We start from the raw sequence: 26,387 nt of genomic DNA, 5'->3' as shown, positions 1-26,387 counted from the left end.
AACCACGAGCAATTTAACTTTGCACCTTCAGTATTTTATAGATAGACTCTGCTGGCCAGTGGTTCATGGAATATACATGGCTTACTTCATACTTCCCTAGTATTTCTATAGTCTTTTCAGCAGTTAGGCTTGGCTATTCCAGGCAATTCCCTGCGACAATTTTTATTTGAAAGCTTAGACTGACAGAACATCTCATCTCTGCTCCCACATCTACTCTGGGGTTCAGGATACAGTGATTCCATTCACACTAAATATTCAGACTTGTCACTTTAAAATACACTTGCGGTGCTCTGCTTCTTTCTCTCTCGCTCTGGAACAGAAGCCTTTCAAAGACACATCAGAATGGAAGCAGTCAAACAAGCATATTTTAAAGAGACAGGTCTATATCCAAACTCTGTGGTCTTAATGAAATCTTTATTCTAAGAACAGAACTTTTAACTCCACTAGAGCCATTGTGGTTTCCAGCCTCTCTCTGTTAATCATTTCCAAATCAAGTTTATGGGCGAGAGAAACATCTCTGGGGTACTCGCGAGATGAAGCTGAACTCAGCAGTCAGTGGACGCAGGCACCTCTGAGCACCCTGAAGAACTTTTTCAAATATCTTAGGCTTGCAATTTTGAAGAGGTTCTTTGAGTTTCCGTCATTATGAGGAAGAAAGAGAGAAAGCTAGTTTGCCAACAGGAACTTTCAAAGGCCCTTGTATTACTAAACCATAGATAAAGTTCAATGTGGAGCCTGTGGGAATTTATGCAAGCCTTACATTTTGGCACGGTGCAATTAGCTTGGCAGCGTTTGCTCATGAAAGACATGGTTGCTAACAGCAAAGAATTGCAGGTCAACATCATGATTCACCGCCAAAACTGCCTGGACACTGCTTGCACGGTGCTTGGAGACAGTCCAGGTAGTCAGTCCCTGAAGAAATTTATATGGATGATGCTCAAGCTCAAATTAACCTCAGCATAACTGTGGCAGTAGAAACGGTTAATCTCAGACTTTCCCCTTTGCCCGAATTTTTGCCAGTTGCTGGCTGCAATGCTTTCTCTTTGCTTGTTTCCAATCGACCACATGCAGGAAACTTACCAATGCAAAAATAGCCTGGTACCATTTGGAGTGGCAACCTAACATTTCTGTAGAAGCTATAAAACTAACCCAAATGCAAAGACAGTTGGAGTCACCAGGGTCAGGCATTATAAAACAGTCAACTCAATCTCAGCACAGTCTTCGGAGTTCACTATCCAATACTTGATCTGGAGGACAGATGCTAGGCTGTTACTGATGCTCAATTGAGAAGAGGGAGATATAAGTTAAATCACTGACATATTGAGGTATCTAGACACTTTGACCCATCTAGCTGCTTTGTGTATTACTATTATAATAATATCTGTCAGGTGTCTCCTCTTGGTTATAGAAATGGTGTAGAGTGGAGGGGAAGTATGTGAGCACTGGGGCCAGACTACCGTGAGCTGAATTTTAGTTCTCCCACTTTTTACCTGTATGATCGTAATCAAGTGCCTTGGTTTCTTCATCTATAAAATGGAGTTGTTGTGTGGCCCCAGGCGTAAAGCATTTAGAAGAACATGTAGCGGATTGTAAGTACCATATGAGCATTACATAATATTGAAATGGCTCCAGGATCTTTTTTTTTTATTTGACTCCACAAACCCGTGAAAAGGAAAACAAATCTACCTGGCTTGGAGGCAAAGACATCGGTTACATAGTAAGGGATAGATCTGGGGGCCTCATCTGGCCTATTTCATAAAACTGCTGGGAGACTTAGCCAGTGCAAATGAAGTACAGGGTCTGGAAACGAGTAATGATAATCTTATCACTGGTGCTATTATTAATGTTAATATTTTCTGCATAACCTAAAAATGATCCCCAATTATTGGTGAGAAACTGGATTCCATTATAATACAGTGGCAGCAACAAGATAATGAAACATTATGGTCAGAAGGAACCCTAGAGAAAACCATCCCAACCTAGAATACAAGAAATGCTTTTCCTTTTCACTTCTCTGCTCTTGGTTAAAAAAACCCAAAAAACTACTGCTGATCTCCAGTGAAGCTACACCTTTATACAGTAGCCTATTAAAGTGGAAATATTAAAAAATATTTGAAAGTTATTTCTTTTATTTACCTGAAATTACTCACTATTCTTTAACCCATTGTTTCAGCTTCTGCCTTAATGATTTTCTCAGAGTCCTTTAATTCCTCTTCTATTCATGTCTGATGGTCTACCTTACACTTTTCTTTTTCCTCCAGGCTAAATACTTCTAGTTCTCTCCTAAGTCTAGATAACCTTGTTTTGACTTCCTTCTTCATTCTAACTGCCCTCTCATGAGTGTGTTCTGCTTTGACTATTTTCCTCCCAGAATGTAATGCCTAATGGAATATAATGCTCCAAATGTAATCCCTTTCAGTACATGATAAATGGGAAATACTACTTTTTTTTTCTTGGACTTTATATTTCCATTATGTAGCCTAAGATCAAATTAGCATTCTTGGCAGCTGAACTACAACCTTGACTACTTGAGAAGCTTATAGTCAAGATACTCCTAAATATCTTTCATATAATTTGCTCGTATTTTTTTCCCGTCTTGCACTTTTGCAACTGGGTTTTAGAACCTAAAAAGTAAGGTGTCCATTTATCCCTAATAACTTTCAACCTGTTAAATTCAGACCTTTGTTCCACCCTGACTACATTTTTTCCCCTGATTCTTGTTAGTTAACCCTCCCAGCTTTTCACCATCTACATATTGTGAGAAGCTTGTTATCAACCGTGTCTTTGAAATACTTAGCGTGTTGAGGTATCCTTGTTACTTCAGAGTTAGTGGTTGATGCCGATCCTTTAAACAGAACTTTCTGAGTATGATCATTCACCAATTCTAAGTTCTCTGAGCGTTTTAACATCTAGCTCAGTCATACTCAAAACTGCCATGGGAACACTAGTCAAATGCTTTTGGCTGTAACATTCATCTAATTTACAAATAGTAACCCTATCATTAAAACAAACAAATCCCAAGACCAAAAACAAAACAAAACAAAACAAAACAAAACAAAACAAAACAAAACAAAACCCTATGCTGGCAGTACCTGTACCATAAAGCTTCCATCTAGAAACCTGGTGAAACACCACATGAGATGGGTCAGCGCGTCCCACTCACCAGCACACGTATCTCCCTCGTCTGGCCTTGGGAGAGGGAAAGTGAAGACATCCTCTATGCTCTGCAGAAGCAAAGATGAGCTCAAGCAGAGACTTCCCGTGAATTTTCACAAAATGACATATTCCCTGCCCCTCACGATTATATTTTTTATTTTGAACTATGAGGAGAGACACTGGAACATAGTCCCATTCTGGCCTTGGTGTGCTCTAAATTTCTGAAAATGAAGCTGGAATATCCCTTGATGAAGAGGTTTTTGTTTTGTTTTGTTTTGTTTTTTTTCCTGTTTGTGGATTAAAAGTCATTTCAAATATTTTCTGTTTTACTTTTGGAGGTTTCCGTTCATTTTACAAGCACATATAGAGTACTCAATGTACAGCTATACTTTGTGCTAGTTATAAGGGATTTAAATTTCCTTAGAAACACAGTACCTTTGTGGAGCTGGTAATCTAACTAGGAAGACAAACACATTAATCAGTATGTATAAGCTAATGTTTTAAATACTGTACAACAGAGCACACATAAAGCACTAAGCAAGGATAGCAATGCCGTAGCACCAAGATAGAATATCAGAGACGAACACATGATGGATGAACGTACCTTTGTCAAGGTTTAGGGGAAGGAGGGATCCACAGTTTAAATACAAGATTTCAGGCCAAAGATGTAGCCACCCCCCCCCCCCCAATTTAGTCTTCTACCAACCTAGGGTCCATGTTTCTCCTTTTCATCCTGCTCTAGTTTTCCCCACAGCACTTACCATCATGGGCCAGTTTATACATTCACTAGCTGTACATCATCCGCTTCCCACCACAAGAACATAAGCTCCATGAAGACATGGGTTTTGTCTGTCTTGTTCTATACTGTATTCCCAAGTATCTTACCGGATGGAAATACAGCGGCCAGCAAAGCTGTATTGACGCCATTTTGTGAAGAACTGAGAATTATGTGTTAGGAAGAAATGATTTCACCTTTTAAGCAAAGAGAAACTGTTGAATGGCATGGAATTCTATGGAAAACAGAAGTGAAATCTTTGGACTTTGTGCTCTCGGGGTCAACCAACTTTCCTTTCATGTGAAGCTGTACCTCTGTGTGATCCCTCCTCAGGACATGCCAGTCCTCAAGAGGAAGCTCTGTGGCAACTCACTGTGGTTACGAAGACTTTAACATTCTATCCAACATAGCTGATTAAACCTACCAGACCCTTTGACTGGCTACTAAGAAACCACTGAAACATATAAACTTGGAATTATTGCTATTTACATATTTGAATCAAGAGTGAGAAATTAAAAGAGTCACAAGTTAACATCATTTCAAAATAAAGTAAGCCTGTTTTTGTGAGTGCAGAACAAACATGAAAAAGGAATTTACATGTTACAAGGAGAACAAGCCAGTATATAGTAAACTTCTGATGCCAACAGAGAGATTTGCAAGTAAACCATAATAAACACATGATTTTAGTTACGATGTTGACTTTGTTGTGCATGCTACATAAAATATGTGGACCAAAGTCTGCAAACAAGGGCTGTGTATGGGTTTCCTGCAGCAACGAAAGAATGTATCAAGCAGACTGTGAGAAAGTAGCAGCAGTTACCCAGCAGGCAACCAAAATTCAAGGTGAGATTCTAGGAAGAGATGAGACGTGTGTCCTCTCTATGAGCTGAGAATGATGAGTTGCAAGAATTATAAAAATGTTATGTTGGTTTCAGTAACGACCAGAATTACAAGAAATACTCCTAAGGTGTGTGGATAAATTTCCTCAGTTATTTGGCTCAATATTTTTAAGGTCAGTTTTAAGTGGCTACGTGACCTCTTCTCTTTAATTGCCTACTCATTTGGTGGATATTCAGTCAGACAGGTAAGTTTCTTAGATTCTAAAAGAAAAGGTAAATGAGAGCTGTATTAATGAAGAGCCACATTATAACATGCATAAGCAATTATTTCCATACTTTTAGTCAACCACAGGCTGCAAGAAATATGCCTCTCACATTTTTCTTCCACTCCCATCAAAACAGCAAAGCTAGCCTATGACTTCCCATTTAGAGATATAAATGGTATAATAGGAAAAGAAATGATATAAAAGGAAAAGAAATTCCAAAAGAATTTCATGTAAAGAATATTATATTGAAAGAATTACAAATTTTGCTTTAGATGAACAAAAATAAGTTATTATTATTTTTTTAAACTACACACACTTTCTCATTTATACATGAGAGTTTGGACAAGGTAAGGAAGTTAGGAACTATCTCATGTTATCCTCTGAACAATTCTGAAGGTTAGGAAGTAATATCCTTTTTTTACAGATAAGAAAAGAGTAATTGAGAGAGCACAGTGACTTGCTCAAGGCTACAAAGCTATGTAAGAAGTGACATTGGGATATGAACCACAGCTGTCTGACTCTTAACATTACTCTAACATTTTTGAACTCTTTAATTGTGTGGATAACCTTATGTGGGGTGCCTCTTTCTGAAGAATAGGTTAATTGACTGACATTAGATTCTTAATGGCATAAGTCATATGAAATATACTGTATTCTGGTTTTCTCTGGGATTCCAGGGTAAATGCGGTGCAGGTGAAGACGAGCCAGGCTGGCTTAATCTCACTGGCCTCAGGATGCCTCTGGCATCATGGAGCAGATTAAACGAGCTTGAAAACTTTCCTCCTCTGTGCAGGGTTGCTAACTGCCCGGCAGGCTCTGGTATGGACAGCATCTGTTCTGATTGGATGAGTGTCCAACCTAATGGTTCAGTTGCCTGTTCTTACTGGTTAGTGCTGTCACCATGTTCACTGAGACATTGTGAAACTTGAGGACGATTTCCCAAATTTTAAACAATACAAACACCGTTCCATATTGCAAATATTATTTTCAGTCAGCCCCACGCTGCAGCCTCCTAACACTATCCAGAGATTATTTTTTTCATGGCATCTGATCCAAGAGTCTCAGCTCTCTGGGGGGACACTTGCTGTGTCAACACTCATTTGAAAGCCCTGGGGGTAGGGGCAGTCCCCATAGAAGAATGTGTGTACTCCCCCAAACTCAGCATCACTTCTTTGAACACTAAGATTACATCTTAAATGAAAAAAATAAAGGTAAACATTCCAACTGAAACATACCCCAATCCTTCCATTTTTCTTCATCACTGTCTTACACTTTTCAGTGTGTAGCTCCTTCATCTCTTTGGTTCTTCTGGAATGTGTTATTCTTCTTGACGTATAGTAAATGGAACTGTTTCATTAAGTTTTCTTTCTGATAGTTCATTAGTCAGAATGTGTACTCTGCTGCTGTTGGCTGGACCATTCTATAAATGCCTGTTAGGTTAATCTGGTCTAATATATAGATTAATCCAATGTGCCCTTACTGGTTTTCTGTCTGGATAATCTATCCGTTGTCGACAGTGGGATATTGAAGTCTCCTGCTATTATTGTATTGTTATTTCTCCCTTCAGACCTGTAATATTTGCTTTACATATTTAGTTGCTCTGTGATGGGTACACAAATATTAACTAATGTTGTATCTTCTTGATATAACAGTATTTTGGGAAATTTTTTTAATAAGATATGCATGTAACCATGACCTACTTCTCCTTTCTGAAGACATCAAATGTCTTTTATATATGATCAAATAAGAATATAGATAAGAATATAGATTTACTTATCACTCTTTGTGTGCCAGACATCATCCTTGGCAGTTACATGTTATCTTTACAATAATCTTAAATAATAATTATTGTTATCCTTGTATTTCAGAGGATGTTAAACAACTTGCCTGAAATCACCCATGTAGTAAGTAACAGAAACAAAATTTGTACCTAGATTTAACTGATCCAAAATTAATTTGCTTTCTACCATAAACACATGTCCACAATCTTTGATAAAACTTTCCTATCACATTTGAAAATTCTCTGATTTTAGAATTGCCATTGAGTGATGAATTTCCTCAACTGATGAAGCACTTCACTCATTAATGAGTTTAGGAAAGACAGAAGGCCTAGGGTAAACAACATACCTGATCTTCTTTCTCTTTCTTGCTTAAAGAGTGGGCCAAAATCTTCAGCCCTGTGTTTAGAGATGTTATTGATAGCTTTACTTGGCTTAAAATCTAACTGAAAAATGTTCTACAGCCTCGGAAGAAATTAGACCTGCTGGTTTATCTCACTGAGAAAAATCCTTCAGTATGTAACAGAAAGAAGGAATATTCCAGAATTTCTTTGTTGGCATAGTTAGCAAGGTAAACACATACAAGTCAAAGAACATTAAAGGCAAAAATATCATCAAATAGGTTAATTTAACATAAATTCCAACTTGAAAGTATTATTCCACAGAGAAATAGCTTTGTATTTGCTTGTCTTTTAATATACTGTTTCAATAACAAGACATGATGTTATTATTTCAGTTTTAAAAACTGATGGAGCACATACAGAAAATTAATTCTACTGCCGGAGGAGAGAAGCACATTGCAAAGATAAGAGTTCTTTCTAGTAGATGGAGTTATGTAATGCCTTCAGTTTTCTAACAATGCATCTGACTTTATCAGCACCAGGACTGTTCTTTATTGTCTCTTTTTTTGTTTTGTTTTTGCTTTTTTTTCTCATTATCTAAAATTTAAGCTCATTGAGAGTAGACAATTTAATCTGTATCTTCAAGTTCCATTAAAAATAATAAACATTTGCTGAGAACTAGCTAGTAATATTATTTGAATGTATACATTTAAAATATTATTGAGGAATCAAATTTTTGATGTAAGGAAATGTGAAAGCTACTCAATTAATTAAATAAAATGAAACACTCTAACCTGACTGCCACAAATAACTAATTAAGTGTGGTTGCAATTTTGGTGAGAAGTCACAAAACATTTAAGAGTTTGGCTCCTAAATATGTGGGCTGGCAACCTAAGCTTCTCAAATTTATTCAACATTTTGATCAACCGTATGCTTAGTGGAAGGAATACACTGTAGTTAAAGTCAGAGCACAACAACTGTAACTGTAATTTTTCGCTTTTCTGAAGAATGGCAAATAAATCATAACACTATTCAGGCTCAACTAATAATTATTAATCACAATATTTCAAAAAATATTCTTTAAAAGCACTAATTTTCAAGGCTAGAATCCTATTATTTCATTTTTTCCTTTTCATGGAATTAGAATCACCTGTTTATTAAAGCAATATGAAGATTTTATTTTTAATGCTTATAGACTCTTAGGTATGTTCAAGCCAAACTGCATGAGAAAGGGAAGTATGAGCATATTTCATAGTATACATTTGCAAACTGTGAAATTTTCTTGGATGACTTTCCTGGAAGAGATCCACAATTGAAATTATACTCCAGGAATGTTCTGGGTGAACCATATAGCTTGATATGAATGATAGTTTAAAGTCATTTTGTTGATAAAACAAATCTTTGTTTAGAGAGAATAAATAGTTATGTCCCACACTGTCCAAGAATATGGTCAACAAACCTTTTTATAAATATTTAATTATATTTATCTAGTTAAAAATGGTTCTTTGAAAAACCTTAAGCTGAAAATCAAGAGAAGCTATGCACTTGGGCATCTGATTGACAACATCTTTATTTAATATAATAATGCCAATTGAGTTCCATTGAGAACTTCATAATGGCCTTTATTTACATTTAATTAGCACCTCTCTGGATTAATTCCTCAGTTTATAAATCTAATACAACCTTAATATTGGAAGATGTGAATCGAATATGATAACAACATGTACCTGGTTGTTTTAATTAATCTGTCTAAACTGAACATGCCACTTCAAATTCATAAAGATCAAACTTTATACCACCCTTAGACTTCTCATCATGTTAATTGGCTACTCTGCTAGAAAATTATCTTTATTTTATTCTGACTCGGTGGCAAGTAGTACAATTTCAGTTGGTTATGATGTGTGGACAGTAAACAAACAATCTTTATTTTAGATATTTATTTAGGCTACAGGAAAGTAAAAGTATTGACAGTGGTTAATTCTAAGTTGTGAAAGTATAGATAATTAAAAATAATATTCTACATTTTCTAGAATTTTCTATAATGAACAGCTTTTTTGAAAAATGATATTACGTATATAAATCATATATGTGGCATATGTTTGTATAAACAGTATTTAAATCGGTCTAGGAAGTTCAAGGAAAATATTCATCATTTATATTTTCTGCTCATATTCTACCTGATTTCAGTATTAATGAAGATGAAGGTGAGAAGAAGGCCAAGAAATATGAGATTATGTGAACCTTAATGATTTGGATAAAGGACAATAAGAATGATAAATGTATAAATGAATGAATGATATTTTATGATTCCTCATTTTGGGCAAGTAACTGGGAACCTCAAATATACAGTAGGGGTAACTTCTTAAAATGCCCTTTTTTTTTTTAACTGAAGTTGTTTCTTTATTTAACAGCTGTCATTGGACTGACTCAGGACAACCTATTCACCATCAGGTTCTAAGATTAGCGTTCTTTACCACTAATTAAATAAATGCTTATAGATTATGTCAGGGGCATATTTTACTCCTTTGTGATTATTAATTGGTCATATTCAGATTAAGAAGAAAGAGGAACAATCTATTTAGGGGAACAAAGCATTCAAAATACAAAACAGTATATCAGCAAGTAGAAAGTAGCAACCAAAGGAATATATGGTTTAAAAAATTTAGAAAACAGAGTTTAAGATGTCTTATCCTAGGAGATTCTGTAAATTGGGATCAGTGCCAAAGCCAACCAGAATTAGTGCCAAAAAAGCCTAACATGTAATATAAATAAGTTCTCATGATAATTTTCCTTCTGCTTCAAGAACTTAAAAGAGTAATGCTGTCATTACATGAGTTATTGTTTCCCTGTCATATTTAATAATGGGAATTTAAAATTTTCAGTATTCTTGTTAGAAAAAGCAGAGGGCTACGTTTAAATTTCAAAGTTTATCCTTAAGTGATGTTTTTACTTTATATGTGTGAGAATATTATTTTTTAGGTTTTTGTCATTTTATTTGCTTGATTGTCCCAGTGATCTCTCACAGCATCATTTCCCTAACCTTTAACCGTCATCTTTAATTACATAGTATCACTAAAATAAACTGCTATACTTTGGGGCTACAGACAGGGAGCCAGGGCAGATTGCTCTCTTGAGAATAGCAGGGGAAGCAATGATTAAACAAATACAAGAGCAACTGGGACAAAATTAAGAAATCTTCATAAGATTTTGACAAACCAACATTCCTTTTACTCCACATTTGACAACATATTTTCTACTTTGTCAAGTATAAATAAATGCTGTGTACCCACATTAAATGAGTCTTCTGAGTTCACTGGGATTAAGTGGGAGACAGCAGCCTTGTAGTCATGCTGGGAACCTGGAGATTTGGATTCTAGTTTGGGTTCTCTCTCTGTTTAGTTTTGTGACTTTAGATAAAGCATAATTTTTGAACCATCACTTTTTTTTTAATCCGTCAAGACTTAAGGGATCTACATATGATTTGGGCATCCCCTTGAAACCTTGTATAGAAAGCTTTGGGGGGGTATGAATGAGTAATTCCACTTAGAAGCAAACTTAAACCCAATTGTTACCAACTTGCAAGAGTATGTAATGTGATCTGCAGGTACACTTTTCATCACTCCATGTCTTGTTGATTGTCACTAGCTAGTATTGCTATAGTCTTTTCATTTGAGTTCAGTATTATGATCTGTATTATTTTATAACCTATACCATGCACACATTGCACAAATAACAAAAAAGAATTCATAAAGATGTTTTAGAAATGGGTATAATTTGGTAAGTTGTTATATTTGAAAGGAAAGATAAAACATGGAACACTGAATTATCCTATGTGCATATCACACATTCCTTCGTGCCAAAAAGCTAGAGCTAACAAGCAATCTGTGTGTGGTTTAATATTGCAAAATTACTATTTTCCAGCAAAACCCCCCTTTGTGATACCACCCATACTGTATAGTCTGGAATTTTGAAATTTCTCCAAGGAGGATAGAAATTGTTTGTATTACCAAAAGGTGTTGGCCCTTTAAAGTCAAAAACATTTAGATGCCCTCTTTGAGAGGGAGGAGAGCAGTACAGCATCTCAGTTAAGAACCAGAATTTGGCAGTGAGACTTAATGATATGAATTTGACAAGTGACTTTCACTTTTCTCAGTTTTTGTTATATTCTCTACAAAGCAGGGATAATATTACACTAACTTCATAGAGCTGCTATAGTTATTAAGTGAAATTAAGTGAAAAAATATTAAGTGCTTATCATGATGACTCAAAGGCTTTTATGTAAATAAGAAAAGCAAAGAAAAACATTGCAATGTTGGAGAATTGAATGGAGTTTTTCTATGTGTTTATTCTTTTTTTTTGTTTGCTATTAAAGCTTTACTGAGATCTAATTAAAATACCTTAAAATTCATCAAAATGTACAAGTCAGTAGTTTTTAATATATCCATAGACTTTTGTAACTGTCACCACTACGTAATTGTAAAACTTCTCTATCACCCACTAAAAATTCCATACCCTAATATATTTTCTGTCTGTATGTATCTATGCTGGACATTGCAAATGAGTATAATAATAAAATACATTGTCTTTTGTGACTGGCTTTTTTCTTTCTCAACATAATATTTTCACGCTTCATCCATGTTATAACATGTTTCAGTGCTTCATTCCTTCTTACTACTGGATAATATTCCATTGTATGAATATAGCAAAATTTATCCATTCATCAGTTAACAAGCATTAAGGATATTTCTACCTTTTGGAAGTTATAAATAATGCTGTTAAGAATATTCATGTGCGAGATTATTTTGTGGATATATGGTTTATTTCTCCTGTGTATGTACATACAAGTGGAATTGCTGAGGATTATATGATAAGTTCATGTTTAACATTCTGAGGAACTGCTTATCAGTTTCTGAAAAAGACACCTGAAATCCTGACAGAGAGTTAGCTGAATCAATAGACCAATTTGGGGAATTTTACTGTCTTAACAATTTAATTCTTCTGATTCATAAACATGAAATGTCTTCTACTTATTTATGCCTTTTTCAATTTCTTTCAACAAAGTTTTGTAGTTCTCAGAGTACAAGTTAGGCACCTCTTTTGTTAAATGTATTACTAAATTTTAAATATTTTTCTGGTACTATCATAAATAGAATTGTTTTCTTAATTTTATTTTCAAATTATTGTTTGCTAACGCATAGGAGCTAATTAATTTTGTGTACAGATTTAATATTTTCCTGCTGAACTTGGTTATTAGTTCTAATAGTTTTTCAGTGATTTCTTTAGGATTTACTATGTAAAATACGTCATCTGTGAATAGAGATTGTTTTGCTTTTCTCTTTTCAATCTGGATGCTGTTTATTTCCTTTTTCTTGCCTAGTTGGCTTGGCTAGTAGTTTCACTACAATGTGGAACAGAAGCAGCAGGAGCATCCATTTTTATCTTATTCCTGATCTTAGGGTGAAAACAGTGATCCCTCACCATTAAATATGGTGTTATCTATAACTATAGGTGTCCTTTATCAAGTTCAGGAATTTCCCTTCTATTCTTAGTTTTTGGAATGTTTGATCATGAAAAGGTGCAGACTTTTGTCAAAAACTTACTCTGCATATATTTCAATTTTTTTTTTTTTTGAGGTACTAGCGACTACTCTTGTTTATTATGTATAATCTATGAAATCTTGCTGGATCCAAGTTGATACTATTTTGTTAAAGATTTTTTATTTATATTCATTTGTAATATTGGTTTCTAGTTTTCTTTTCTGGTAATTTCTTTGCCTGGTTTTTATACTAGAGTAAAAGTGTCTTCATATGAATTGAAAGTGCATCTCTTACCTTATTTTTTGAGAGTTGTTTGTGAAGAATTGATATTTATTTGTAAAATATTTATTATAATTTACCAGTGAAGGGTCTAGTCATAAACTCTTTTTTAATGATATGTTTTAAAATTAGCTATTCAATCTCTTTATTATATTATAGGTCTAGTCAGATTTTCTATTTCTTTGAAAATCAGTTTTGACTGTATGTGCCTTCCTAGGAATTTGTTCATGTCATCTAAGTTATCTATTTTGGGGTGTACAGTTTTTGATAGTATTTCCTTGTAATCCTTGATTTCTATAATGTTGATAATGAGGTCTCATATTTCTTGACTGCAGTATTTTGAGTCTTCTTTTTTTTCACCATTCTTTCTAAAGCTTGGTCAATTTTGTTGATTTTTTTTTTAACAGAAAACAAGTTTCTCTTTCACTGATTTCTCTTCTTTTGTATTTCTGTATTCCATTTCATTAACTCCTGATGTGACCTTTATTAGTTCCTTTACTGTGCTCACTTTAGGTTTAGCTTCTTCTTCTTTTCATAATTTCTTAAGGTGGAAGAGGTTACTGGTTCGAGATCTTTTTAAAAAATTTTAAATAAAGGTATTTATAGTCATAAATTGTACCTTTATGGATGTTTCTTCACTTTCACCTCAAAATATTTTCTAATGTCTCTTGTAATTTATTATTTGACCCATTGGTTATTTAAAAGTATGTTGTTTAAATTCATATATTTGTAAATTTCCTGTTTCCTCATGTTATTTATTTATAATTTAATTTTCTTATGGTCAGAGAATATATTTTGAATAATTTCAATACTTTAAAATTTTCAGAAGCTTGTTTTATGGCCTAGTATATGATTATCCTAGAGAATGTTCCATGTGTGCTTGAGACAAGATCATATTCCCCTCCCTTCACCCCAAGAAGAACAATGGTTTTATCTGAGTTTTCTGATTATTTCTCTCCCTATCTCCCTTATCTCCTTGTAAGTTTCTGGCTGGTCTCTCTATATTGGTATCACACCCAGCTGTTAGCTCTCACTCACTGCTAGCTGGTTGCTCTCTTACCTACAGCCATGCCCTGGAGCATAAATCATCCACAGTCTGATCAAATTAATGCCTGGCTCCCTTTTAGGAATAGTCTTTCACACCAGCCTTTTGAGACTTGCTTAGATCTCAGGAGGATTTCTCTTAGCTAAAATCTTCACTGTTTGGACAGTCCTTTAAGCTGAACTTCCCAATTTTGTTTCAAATAAAGTCAGACCTGCTGGAGTACCCAATTTTCTTAGCTGTACCTGCCCTGGTAAGACTTCCATTACACTGAGCCGGATGGAGGAAGGAAGCTCACTTGACTTCCACAGACTCTCACTATTCCTCCCAAGATTTAGTAGATTTTTTTTTTAATAAATATATCCCCAGTTGTATAAGACAATTTCCAGAGACTTCATTTTGTGTGTTTGTTTTTAACTTTTACCTATTACAGTAGTTTTCCTGGGGAGAAAGTTTGTGGAGCTCCTCGTGCCACCATTCTGGAACGCTTCTCCTCCCCAGGATATTTTCAATAGATTCACTCATGCTGTTCATATTTTTCAGTGCAATTATACAGAAAGGGCTTTTTGTCATATAACTTTTCTCTTCCCTAAATGTTTTCTGGCCACATCAGGCTGTAAGACTGCTCCAGTCAGCAGCCCAATGACCTCAAATCCTAGAGAAACTCTGAAACTGTGAATACGGATGAGGGCGGACCTTGGGAACCTGCTTGCTCAGGACTTCCTCAGCAGATGACTCTCACTTTATGTCCTGATTTTTATTTTGTGGGAAGAGTAAGGGTAAAAATAGTATTTTACTGAGGTTTTAGTTTTGTTCATGACCTAAACAGACTATATAGAGCCTTGGTGGGGGTCATGGGAAAGCCTTGAACTTATGCATCCTTTGGTCATCTGCATCAACAGATGTGTGGACTTCAAGTTCTGTAGCCCAAAAAGCTATTTAATGAGATGGGACTTGATGACTTATGTGCTGGTCAAATGTTTCTGTTCTTGTAGCTAAACTTCTGTCTTTATGTGCTCTGTTCTGTATTTTTATAATCAGAAATTCACAAATAATATATCCTGGACACCCTTAACACTAGTTTTTGTTTAGGATCTGCCAACGAGAGGCAGTGATGGAACAGTGGAAGAAAGGAGGAAGGAGTGATGACTTCCTGCATCTTTTCTGTTTCCAGTGGCACCAGCAGCAGCAGTAAAGCAGAGTCAAGATGAGTGACTGCAGATGTGGCAGCAGAGGCAATGGAGGGTGCTCTTAGCTCTCGGGTTCTAAGGGCAAGACCTCCATAGACGTCTCAGGTGCTGGGAAATTTGTGCTTCCCTTTTGCTCCTCCAACTCTTGTTTCTACATCACTAATCTTTAGGTAAACTTACTTTCCCCTCTTTTGCTTCTCCAGCCATTCCAACATCCTCATAATCAATTCTGAATTAAATTCTGTCTGAAATGTGAAAGGTCGTTTCTCCTTTCTGACTAGACAGTAACTCACATACAGTATTTATCTAAGTTTTTCCATCTAGGGTAGGAAGATGAGAGAAAAAAATGGCAGTCAAGTGCTTGCCAAAGAATTAGGGGTACTGTGGTTCATGGATAATAACTGACATGAAAATAGGATCCATTGGGTACCCCAGAACTCACTGCAAAGTGTGACGTCTTATTCAGGAAAAAAAAATAAGGAAAAGCTACAATTAAAAAGCTTTTAGAATAAAACTTAAGGAGAGTATATTTGCAATCTGAGAGTAGACAAAGATCTTATAAATAGTATACAGAAAGCAATAATAATAAAAAATAAAATAGGCTTTATTAAAATTAAAAATTTCTCCTCATCAAAATGCACTAAGGAAATGAATAAGCAAGGCTGGGAGAAAATATTAGCAAAATACTCATATCTGACAAAGGACTTGTATCTAGAATATATAAAGAATCCCTTCCATAATAAAAAAGAGCACAGTTAAGGGGGAAAAAGGACAAAAGACTGAGATAAACACTTTGATAGGAAGATGTACAACTTAATGAGCACACAGAAAGGCCTCAACATCATGTGTCATCAGGGAAATGCAAGTTAAAACCACAGTGAAGAAACCACTAAATACTTACTAGAATGGTTAAAATGAAGACTGACAACACCAAGGTCTGACAAGGATGTGTAATAACCAAAACACTGAATCATACAGTGCTACTAGGAACCTAAAACGTTTCAGTAGTTTCTTTGAAAGGTGCAGAGACTCTTACCCCATGACTCAACAATTTCATGCGTAAGCATCTCCCCAAGAGACGTGAAAACATATTTTTGGTGAAAGTCCTGAATGTTCTTATAAGCTTTATTCTTAATAGCCCTAAACTGGAAACAACCCAAATCCCAACACCAGGAGAATGGAAAACAAATTGTGATAAACATACAATGGAATTTATTCAGCAATAAAAATTAATGAACTACTGCTATAAGCAGCATAATTAATGAATTTTACCAATACTTGCTGGATGAAGCAAGCTAGACCCAGAAGAACACTAACTTTGTGATTGTATCTATTTAATTTCTAGAAAAAGAAAAAAGAAAAAAAAGAAGCACTGTTGTGGAAAAAAATCAGCAAAGTTTTTGCCTCAGAGGTTTCAGGAAGATTGATGGAAAAGGAGCATGGGGGATCTTTGTGGGATGATGGATATAAAGGAGTGCGGGTTACACGGGCATATACATTTGTCAAAACTCTTCTTACAGTTCACTTAAGATTTGCACATTTTACTTCACTTAGTATGTGGAATCTAAAATACGACACCAATGAACTTGTTTATGAAACAGAAACAGACTCACAGACATAGAAAACAAACTTACGGTTACCAAAGGGAAAAGGAGATGGGAGAGGGATAAATAAGGAGTTTGGGATTAGCAGATACAAACTACTATATATAAAATTTTAGACAAACAACAAGGTTTTACTGTATAGCATAGGGAACTATAGTCAATAACCTGTAATAAACCATAATGGAAAGGAATATGAAAACTAATATGCATATATGTATAACTGAATTACTTTGTTGTACACCAAAATCAACTATACTTCAAAAAAAAGGGGGTTGCACATTTTACTTTATGTCAACTTTTGCACTAAAAGAACTTTTAAAAGTTGATGGGTACAAGAGAGTTAAATATTCCAGAAATCTACTCCTTTACCTTTGTCTAACTCTTTACTGCAGAACTGAGAGTTTTATTTATTTGATTGTTGATCATGAGCAAGAAATAAATGCAGCCTCCTTGAAAATTATAGTAATTTCAAGCAAGTATTATTATTAACATTATCTAGATTCAGTATTTGGCAGGAAGGGGAAGAGAATGTAAATTTATAGCAATGCATAAGCAGCACCTTGGAGAGAGGCCAAGTCTGTAAATATGAAAGCTTGACCTGAAAAACCATTATTCTAGAAGTAGACATAGGGAGATATCAATCTGAAAATGATTTGTATTAAATTAGAGAGAAAAAATAGAAGCAGATAAAATACAGTTAACATGAGAAAACCGTAGAGACAGACAAGAACACGGAAAAAAGAAATGAATTGAAATATACCTAACATGTTTAGGTTTGCCCTAGATTTCCACATTTAGTTTTTATTTTTTTCCCTAGATTTACTCTCTCTGGTGCACCAAGCTTTAATGCACTCTGTTAACATTTTTGGAAATTCTTTAATTTGGTTCCAAATCTACTGCTACAAAGCCTATTCCCTGTCAGAAGCTCTGTTGGCTAGTTCAAACTGTTGGTATACTTCCTCTCATTTTATTTACTTAAAAAAGAAATATAAATAAAATAAAGGAAAGTGGCATAGATAAAATCTTGACGTGTTTAGTAGACTCTTACAGTGAATACATAAGATCCAGTCTTCCTGATGCATAAAAAAGTTCCCATTAGGGAACATTTTAGAATATCTTGACGAAACTGACAAAGCAATAAATGTAGTCCCGCACTGGTCATACTATGTCTAGTGTAGCATGAGGGTAAGAACAAGAGCTTTGCAGTAACTTACAGCTGGTTCAGATTTCAGCTCCTGCTCCTTTACTGCTGTATACCTTCAGACAAATTACTTAATCTCTCTGAACTTCAATGTCCCCACCTGCAAAATTCAAATAATGCTTACCTCAGATGGTTAATAGGATTAAGGGAGAAAATAAATGAAATCACTTAATACCTGACATTAATATTAAGCATCATTATTTTAAAAGATATGACTAATGAGGTGGCTGTACATAGTTCAAATGCCCATTTTTATTAGAGCTAAAGTTTATCCCATTTTAGAAATCACCAAGACATATTAGTTGAAAAGAAGTGGGACAACATAAAGACAGACTATGTACAGATTCTCTTTATTTAATTTATTACAGGCCTAACTCTAGTGTAGGATTTTTGAACTTCAGAGTGCTTCACTAATAGATTGATAAACCCCAAGCCTTAGGCAGACTGATGTGGAGGTTCAATTTAATTCTCACTTTAGGCTTTTTCCTGTTCCCTCCTGCCCCAGGTAATGGATATTTCAAATGCTCACCTAGTGTTGCTGTTACAGTTTTTAGTCTGATTATTATTCACTCAATCTTTTAACAAACACATTAATTTCTCATCCATGCTTAGCACTCATGATATAAGCCCCTGGCTGAATAAGATAATCTCTTTCCTCAAAAACAGTAAGTGAAGAAACTTTAAATTACTAATTAGACAGTCATTTAACTAAGTTACTATTACTGAGAAGAAGAAGTACCAGGTTGGAAGATACTATTTTGACAAAGCTTGGAGGTTTGAACAGTTAAGAATTCTCTAAGAGAGTAGCATTAAACTGAGATCTGAAGATCTGAAACTGAGATCTGAATATAGCCATTCGTAAGTGTTACATAAACAAGAAGCCTTAAGAAGAGGACTTGTGATGCCTAAAGTTACTTAAAGAAAGTATATATGATTGACACTCAGAGAGAAGGATGGTAGTGGCTCAAGGATGAGGACTACTAAGGTAGGCTGAAGCCAGATGACAGAAGTCCCTTTGGGCCACGTTAGGTATGCTTTATATCTTTATAAAAGCTTGTTCTATCTAGTAGGGAAAGGCGTACTGCTAATTCTGTGGTGCACTCCTTTATTGACCCTCATCAGCTTGTGTACACCATCTGCCTTTGAGCTCCGTAGTGACATGTACTCAGTCTGCTCAAAAGCTGGACTTTCTCCTTGGCTGCCTGTGCCCTAGGTTACCACACATGTTTCCCAGGCCTCTAAGATCTCTCATCATTGGCTCTCCAGGCACAGGTAAGTGACAACATTGGAAATAACTCTTGACCCCAGGTCAGAGCTCTCTACCAGTCTATTTCCTCAACTGGGACCAGGATCTCACCAGTGATCAGCTCTTTCTGATTTGACTGAGCATTGGAGGATTCCACCCTCAGGCTGTTCTCAACCTTCCCTCTGGTCTCAAACCTCCGTAGAAGCTGCACCAACCACATAGTTCCCCTTTATTAGACTTCTAGACGTGCCCAGCATTAATTGCACCTTAACTAACTGCATCTTCCTTCCAATATCTCTGCAAGATGAGTACTCTTAGTTTCTACTTACTAATGAGAAATGTGACCATTAAGGAGATTTGCTCACTTGCCCAAAATTGTACAGTGAGTACAAAGTACTAAGATCTAAACCCAAGTCTCTCTAGTTCAAGAGAAAAATAACAGAACAACAACAACAAAAGCAACACTAATTATTTTGTTTCCTGTTACACAATAAGAAATGCCCTAATTCAGAGCTATGAACACCAAGCAGAATAGAGTAACCCCCAAATCACTATCCCTCAAGACATGTGACCTTCTTCTCACTTTTCTTTAATTTAGTTATTTTATTTTCTCTCTGTTTATGGATTAATTCCCACTTACACTCATTTCAAACATCTTGGTAGAGTGCATGAGATGCATGCATGAGGTCCTGGTTTCAATCCCTAGTACCTCTTCTAAAAGTAAACAAATCTAATTATCTCTCTCCCAACCCCCACCAAAATAAATAATTAAATAATACAGTGATAATCAATGAATAAACATCTCACAATTCTTTCAAAATTTTTAGCTCTCTCCCACACAGCTCTACAAGTTGCTCCCAAACAGATGATTATTTCTCAAAATAAACAGCCAGCTTCAGAACAAAGTTTTAATTCTATATTGGACAGGTCTGCCTTTTGCTGACACATTTCTCCAGTAGTTTTTCAAATTTCTTTCAGCAAAAGTAACAAAATTAAGTGAGGTGAAAGGAAAAACTATTTGTTACTTTTAAGGTGGAAAAACACATTTTACTTTGATTCTCTCTTCCTGATTACTGATGCAGACCCACCACAAAGTAAAGGAAATGGACTAAGGGAGGAAGAAAGGCACAAAGTGTCAGGTAATCTAAGGTAAAGTCAAAACAAGAAAAGAATTATTAATCTTTCTAAAATATGCATTAGCAAAGGGGAAAATGTCTGCACTACAGCTGCAGGCAGACGAGAATCATCATACTCTTCAGCACACATCCTTAAACCTGCCTCTGTTTTTTTTTTAATAAAAAAATACTTCAGGAAGTTTTCCTATATAAGTTTACTATGCCCTTGACCTTAATTTTTACCTTTTTAGAAAACTGTAGTCCTTAAAATAATTGCTACATATTATACATTGCCAAGTGCAAATACTTTAACAATAAAACAGAAATGTATAAAATGCAGGAATAGTAATGCTACATAAAGTAACATCCCACTAATATTTACCCATCAAAAATATAGGACAACTAGGACTAGCCCTTTGAGAAATACATGGACTTTAATTTCAGACTATGAGATGGAGAATTGTTGAATGGTTTATGAGGTATGTGTTGGTTTTGATGAGCCCCTGTAATTTATATTGTATTTCATCTGGGGCTTCTCGGTAGTCAAAATTGACTCTTTGAGGCTTTTTGTATGAATGACATCCTTTCTGAAGCATCCATTCTCTAACATTTAATTAATGTGTCCTTTTGGCACTTAAAATATTATCTAAACAGTTTTTTGTGTGGGAGGTATGGGTAGTTTAAACCAAAGAGGAACAAAAATAAACACTAGGCTCATTTTTATCATAGTGCCAAGAGACACAGCTATAGACAAGCACTCACTGGTGTAATAAGCAAGAAATGCATCTCAAATCTCATTGAGGGTGCTGAAAATTCCACTCTTAATATATTTGTAAACACACTGTCATAAAATCAAACTTCTTGCCTGATGCTGATGCTACATCACTTGAAAATTGTGTAGGGGACCTGTATTCAGGAAATGTAATTTCCCTGTTGCTTACCTTGTGAAAAACTCTATTTTTAATATCAACTGGATATGAGCTAGAATGATTGTGACAACCTCATCTCTAATACAACGAGTGTTGTGGTTATCTTACAGTGTTTTGCTTATAGAAAAACACAGAAATACTGTATAGAGAAATACATACTTCATGGGTTTGATCTGATGATTTTGAGTAGACCATCCATCTTCTGGGTATATTCAGAAGGCAGAGGTATTGACCAATGTGCAAAAATACTTTCACTTTCAGAGGTATCTGGTTCAAAAAAAAAAAAAAAACCCTAGTGTGCACAAATTCTCTTTATACAATTCTGCGCAATTCGTTTACATAAATGTATTTAGTATCTTCCATATGCAAAGTAGTATGTAATTTACAAGTTTCTATCTCCTTAAGCATAATAATCTGTAGTGCTGAAGTACACTGTATATATAGATGGAAGAATGGCCATTCAAATACGATTTTTTTTCACTTTTTTTTTTTTACTATTTACTATTTTTTAATACTTTACTCCAGTGTAGTATTTTTATCGCCTCCTTTTTAAAAGCTGATGAGTGTCCTATCTACTATATATTCTATCTTAAACCACCAAAATAAGACATAATCCATTTAAACACATTTATTAGCATTCACAATGAAGGAGAGACTTTTTCAAACTGATCAATGGCAGTATTTGTTTCTCGTATTTTTTGTATTTTCACCCCACCCTGTATTTGATTTAGGAATGACTTCCAAGTTTACATGAATCTTACGCATTTTGAAACTGACTAATTTAGCAAGATTACCAGTGGCTTCTCTGGATATTGTTAAAAATTCTGTTCAAGAAATTTTTGCTCTTAATGGTGAATATCTTTAATGTTAACAAATCATTAATAGCAGGGAGTGAACAAGTGATATTCTTTATTCTTCCTTTCAGTAGATCTTCAGTTTTTTACAGGTGATGATTTAGGCACTGGATGCCCATTTGTCCTATGTAAGAAATCAAATGAAATCTTTTTGCAGATGATTATACTCTCTGGTTCCTCCTGGCTGAACTGGGACTTCATCTCATTTCTTTTTACTGACTGAATGCTATTTCCAAAGCGTTCCCACTCTGCTACTAATGCCTTTATGCCTCAGGACACATCAAAGTGCCTGGCACTTGGTTGTGTTTGTTAGAGTCTGGCAGGCTGCCCTTCTTTGCTTACTCCACAATGGTGGTTTTAGATTTTTTTTTTTGCTCAAGAATTAAAACTACCTGTCTGCCTTCTATGAATGATGTTCCACTCTACCAGCCTGTTGACTTTTTCCTAGTTCACTCTTCACTTCCCAGAAACTTAGCTAAAATCCCTAATAAACAGCCATGAACTTCTCTGAGTCCTGGGCAGGCAAGGCTTCTCAAGGTGCAGGGCTAGTTTCATAGATCCTCACAGTCTTAACAAATCAGGCTTCAAGGATATTCTTCACTAAGTTAAAAATTGATTGTTCCCTTGAAGAACAACTAGAGAGATCTAAAAAGAAAGGGGGAAAAAAAAAAACATAAAGGGGAAAGTGGGTGAAAAGGGCTAAAGCAGAAACAGGAATATCTGAGATCCCTCAGCCTTTGACCAGCCAGGAGTAGCAGCATGTTATCCAAAACCAGATCCTTTACTGTGCTCAGACTGAATGGTACAAGTAATTTTAACTCCAAGTTTTGTTTTTTTTTTTTTAATGGGCATTTAAAATTCTCTGGTGGTGGGAAAATAATGGAAGTAGTTACCATAAAGTTCTCAGAACATTTTTTTTTAAATAAAAATAATGCAAGCTTTCTGTAAGTTCAATATATTTATTTTTTTCACTGCTGCTTCCCCTGCATCTAGAACACTGTCTGGCCCATAGATGTAGCTCAGTAAATATTAGTTATATGAATATTACATCAACAAACGATTTCAGTGGAATACATAGAGCTATCTGCCTGCTGCCCTTCTTCCAGCAACTGTTCCCTTTCACCTTCACATACTGGAAGAGGAACAGCCAAGTGAGTGGTGACCCAGACCCCTGGCCGCAGCTGACTGGTTCAGGAGTGGGTAACTCACACAAACCGAGCTGATCATAATGCCTCACTCCTTACCTTTCCCACCCTGGTCAGGATGAATGGGACTGAGGTTCCGTTCTGACTGAACATGTCCCCGTGAGTCCCTTCTCTAAGAACTGTGGCCTTGGATAAAGAAGGGGGTCACGTCCATCATTTGGGGACGATGGATTCTATGATATAAAATGCAGGAACTGTGGGCAGCCTTGTTTCCCAACAGGACATGGTAAAGGACCCCATGGTATTTCTACACTTGTCCTAATTGTCCTCAAGACCCAAATGCATTTATGTCCTTCACTTCCATGAGACATTGAGCATTCACAAAATACATTCTTCAATTTTTTTTAAAGTAGCTCAAGGTTTGTTTTACTTACCTATTACTTGTAAGTAACAGAGTTCTAAATTCATTCTCTACCTCTCCCTCCCTTCTTTATTTCCTCTCTTCCTCCCTTTAAAATTAGCCGTGGATCCATCTATTTTCTACCTAAACTGAATATTCTTTAGAAGAGAGGTATTGTTTCAAAACGGATAAGCAAAAATAAATGGTGAGTTCCCTGAGGACTGGCATCTCTGTTATGGGCATGCAGTGAACAGTCATGGGTTGAGAAGTTTTCGTTTCTCAGATATGATTATCCATTTGTGTTGATACATGCTCAGAGGCTTAATATAGAAGACTAACATTATTAACAGAATTTTCTTTCTTAATAAGTTGCTATCTTCCCATTAAGTCTAAATACTACATGTTTCTTGACAGCATGATTGATGTAATTATTACCTCTAAGTGCCAATTACTGAAGCAAGAGAACAGCGTATGCCTACTCTCAAACTGCCAGGATGCTCCTGGGTCAAAATGTCTGCAACTATGTAAGTGCAAAACACATTCAAAATTTGTAGCACTGACTCTCTTTTCCAAACTCCAATCTGCAGGTTATTTAATCTTGGTTAAAGTTATCTCTGCTGTTTGGAATCTCAGCCTTTAAAATGATATTGTGAAGACCCTTGGAAGAAAAAGATGGAAGTTTATTTAAAGGTATATGATCTTCAAAAGTTGAACGAAATAAAGCAACAGTTAAAACATGTTGTCGTCGTAACATTTTTAAAAATAAGTTAATAATGGCTAACCTAACACTGGTAGTACTTACTAAGTACCATTAATTAGAGTTTTTAGAAGTATTGATTTAATTCTCACACAATTACCTGAGTTTTCATTATAATCCCCACTTTATAGTTAATTTTAAATCAGAGAAGTTAAAAAACTTGTCAGTTTCACTGATAGTCTATGTGTTACCTTCGTTAGAATTCCAGTGAACTCACATGCTTTATTCCTACACACTCATACTTAGTACAAGACTGAACTGACTGAATTAAGCCCTTAAAATATCCTGGTAGAATCAACAACTCTTCCTTCAGGCCATTTGCTTTTCTTTGATATTTCATGGGGATAGTTCAGACTATAAAATAAAATAAAGAATAGACCTAAAGGACTCACAGAGGAAAATAAAATTAAAAGGTATTGTAGCCTTCAATAGCAAGGCAAGTCAAGAAAACGCTCTTTGGGTCTTCATTTGATAAACAATTATTTCACTTACTTTTAGGGGAGCAAATGTGCCCTAATTTAACAAAGGAGAATTCTGGAGTCTGAGAGCCTAGTTTCTAGTTCCTGGCTGTACCACTTCCTGTCTCTGAGCACGAGCACTGGTGCTTCACATTTACAACATTATCTGACTCATCTTTAAAATGAAAGTAAAGATTCATGCCTGACTGCTCTTATGTGGATTTCTTAGGAACAAAAAGAGCATTCAAGTAAAATATAACTTATGAAGTGCAAAAGTACATTATTATTAAATTGAGAGATTGTTAAATTGAAGTTAGTTATAGGCTCTGAAATGTCAAGTATCAGAATTGCCAATCAACCCCAACCAAACCCACTCTGTTATGTTGTCTTTATTTACACTGACGTAGTATTATTTGCTTTAAAAAAGCGCACTGAAATGTGCCATGTTACATGTGTACATGTGTACATGTGGTACTGAGTACTTAAGACTTGTGACTACTAGAATCATTATTTTGGTTAATAAAAGATATTTTAAATGGCTTTAATATTTACTATTTACAGAGCAAAGATGGAACCAAAGGTGATGGTAGCATTAAAATATTTGGTCCTTTTTAATTTTTTTAATTCATATGAGTTATATTGCCAATTAAAAGCATACATAGTGAGAGAGTATCTTTCTTCGTAAATGTATGCAGCTTTCCTTCAGAATGTTGACATTCATTAAAATAGTTATAAATCTTTCATTTATGACTTCCTAAAGATATTTTTAAACAGATTCAGTTATACCAAGAATATCAAAATTTCCTTGATTTTAAAAGTTATCAAGTGCAGCTCTATTGGGATCAACGGCAAAGCATTCACAGTTTGTCCCTCAGAATGAAGGGTCAGGAACATTAAATTGTACCTCTCCATTTGAATAGAATTTGCAAAACCCTATTATTTTTATCTTAATTTTGATAATAGAATGAGGTACCACAGGGAGATACCCATTTTTCAGAAGTAGGAAGTAAGCACTACTGTATCGACTAGAGAGTGAGAAAAGAAAACAGCTTTGAAACATATTGCCTATCAGTGCTGACTTTAGTTGTGTAACTCTAAGTGTTGGTCCTGCCAGGAGGTGAACTGGGCTGGAGAGAAAATGTTGGGATGGTGGGGACGTTTAAAAGCAACTCTTCCTGGCATGGTGGACATTAAGCTTTAGTAACGTTAACATCAACTAATTCAGGGAGAACCTTTAAAAATGTTTTAAGACCATAAACTCTCACCATGCACTATGCACTCTGCCTGCGCCACCCACTCTCAATTTAGTCATCTTGTCTCCTGTTTTAACTCCTCTGTCAGATGTTTGAAAGAATTAGGCATCTGACTTCAGAAAGTACATGGTGTTCTCCACAAGGTCATGGATTCCATGGAAATTGAGAACACTCATGTTTAAAGGAGGCTTTGAAAAATAAACACTAAATTTTCTGTAAGAA

The 26,387-nt window shown here is 35.3% G+C and overlaps 1 long non-coding RNA gene across 2 annotated transcripts in view; it reads right to left on the bottom strand.

Annotated features, from left to right (window-relative positions):
- The window catches only part of LOC116668115, a 69,286-nt gene extending 50,495 nt beyond the window's left edge, over window positions 1-18,791 (bottom strand). For both annotated transcript variants that reach the window (XR_004325187.1, XR_004325188.1), the window contains exon 1: window positions 18,022-18,791. This is a non-coding gene — a long non-coding RNA (uncharacterized LOC116668115). The remainder of the gene's footprint in view (window positions 1-18,021) is intronic.
- Between the last annotated feature and the right edge of the window lie 7,596 nt (window positions 18,792-26,387).

Source organism: Camelus ferus, chromosome 13 (genome assembly GCF_009834535.1).
Source record: "Camelus ferus isolate YT-003-E chromosome 13, BCGSAC_Cfer_1.0, whole genome shotgun sequence".
Lineage (NCBI taxonomy): Eukaryota > Metazoa > Chordata > Mammalia > Artiodactyla > Camelidae > Camelus > Camelus ferus.
Note: the sequence above shows the minus strand (reverse complement) of the source record. Positions and strands in the feature narration are given on the sequence as shown.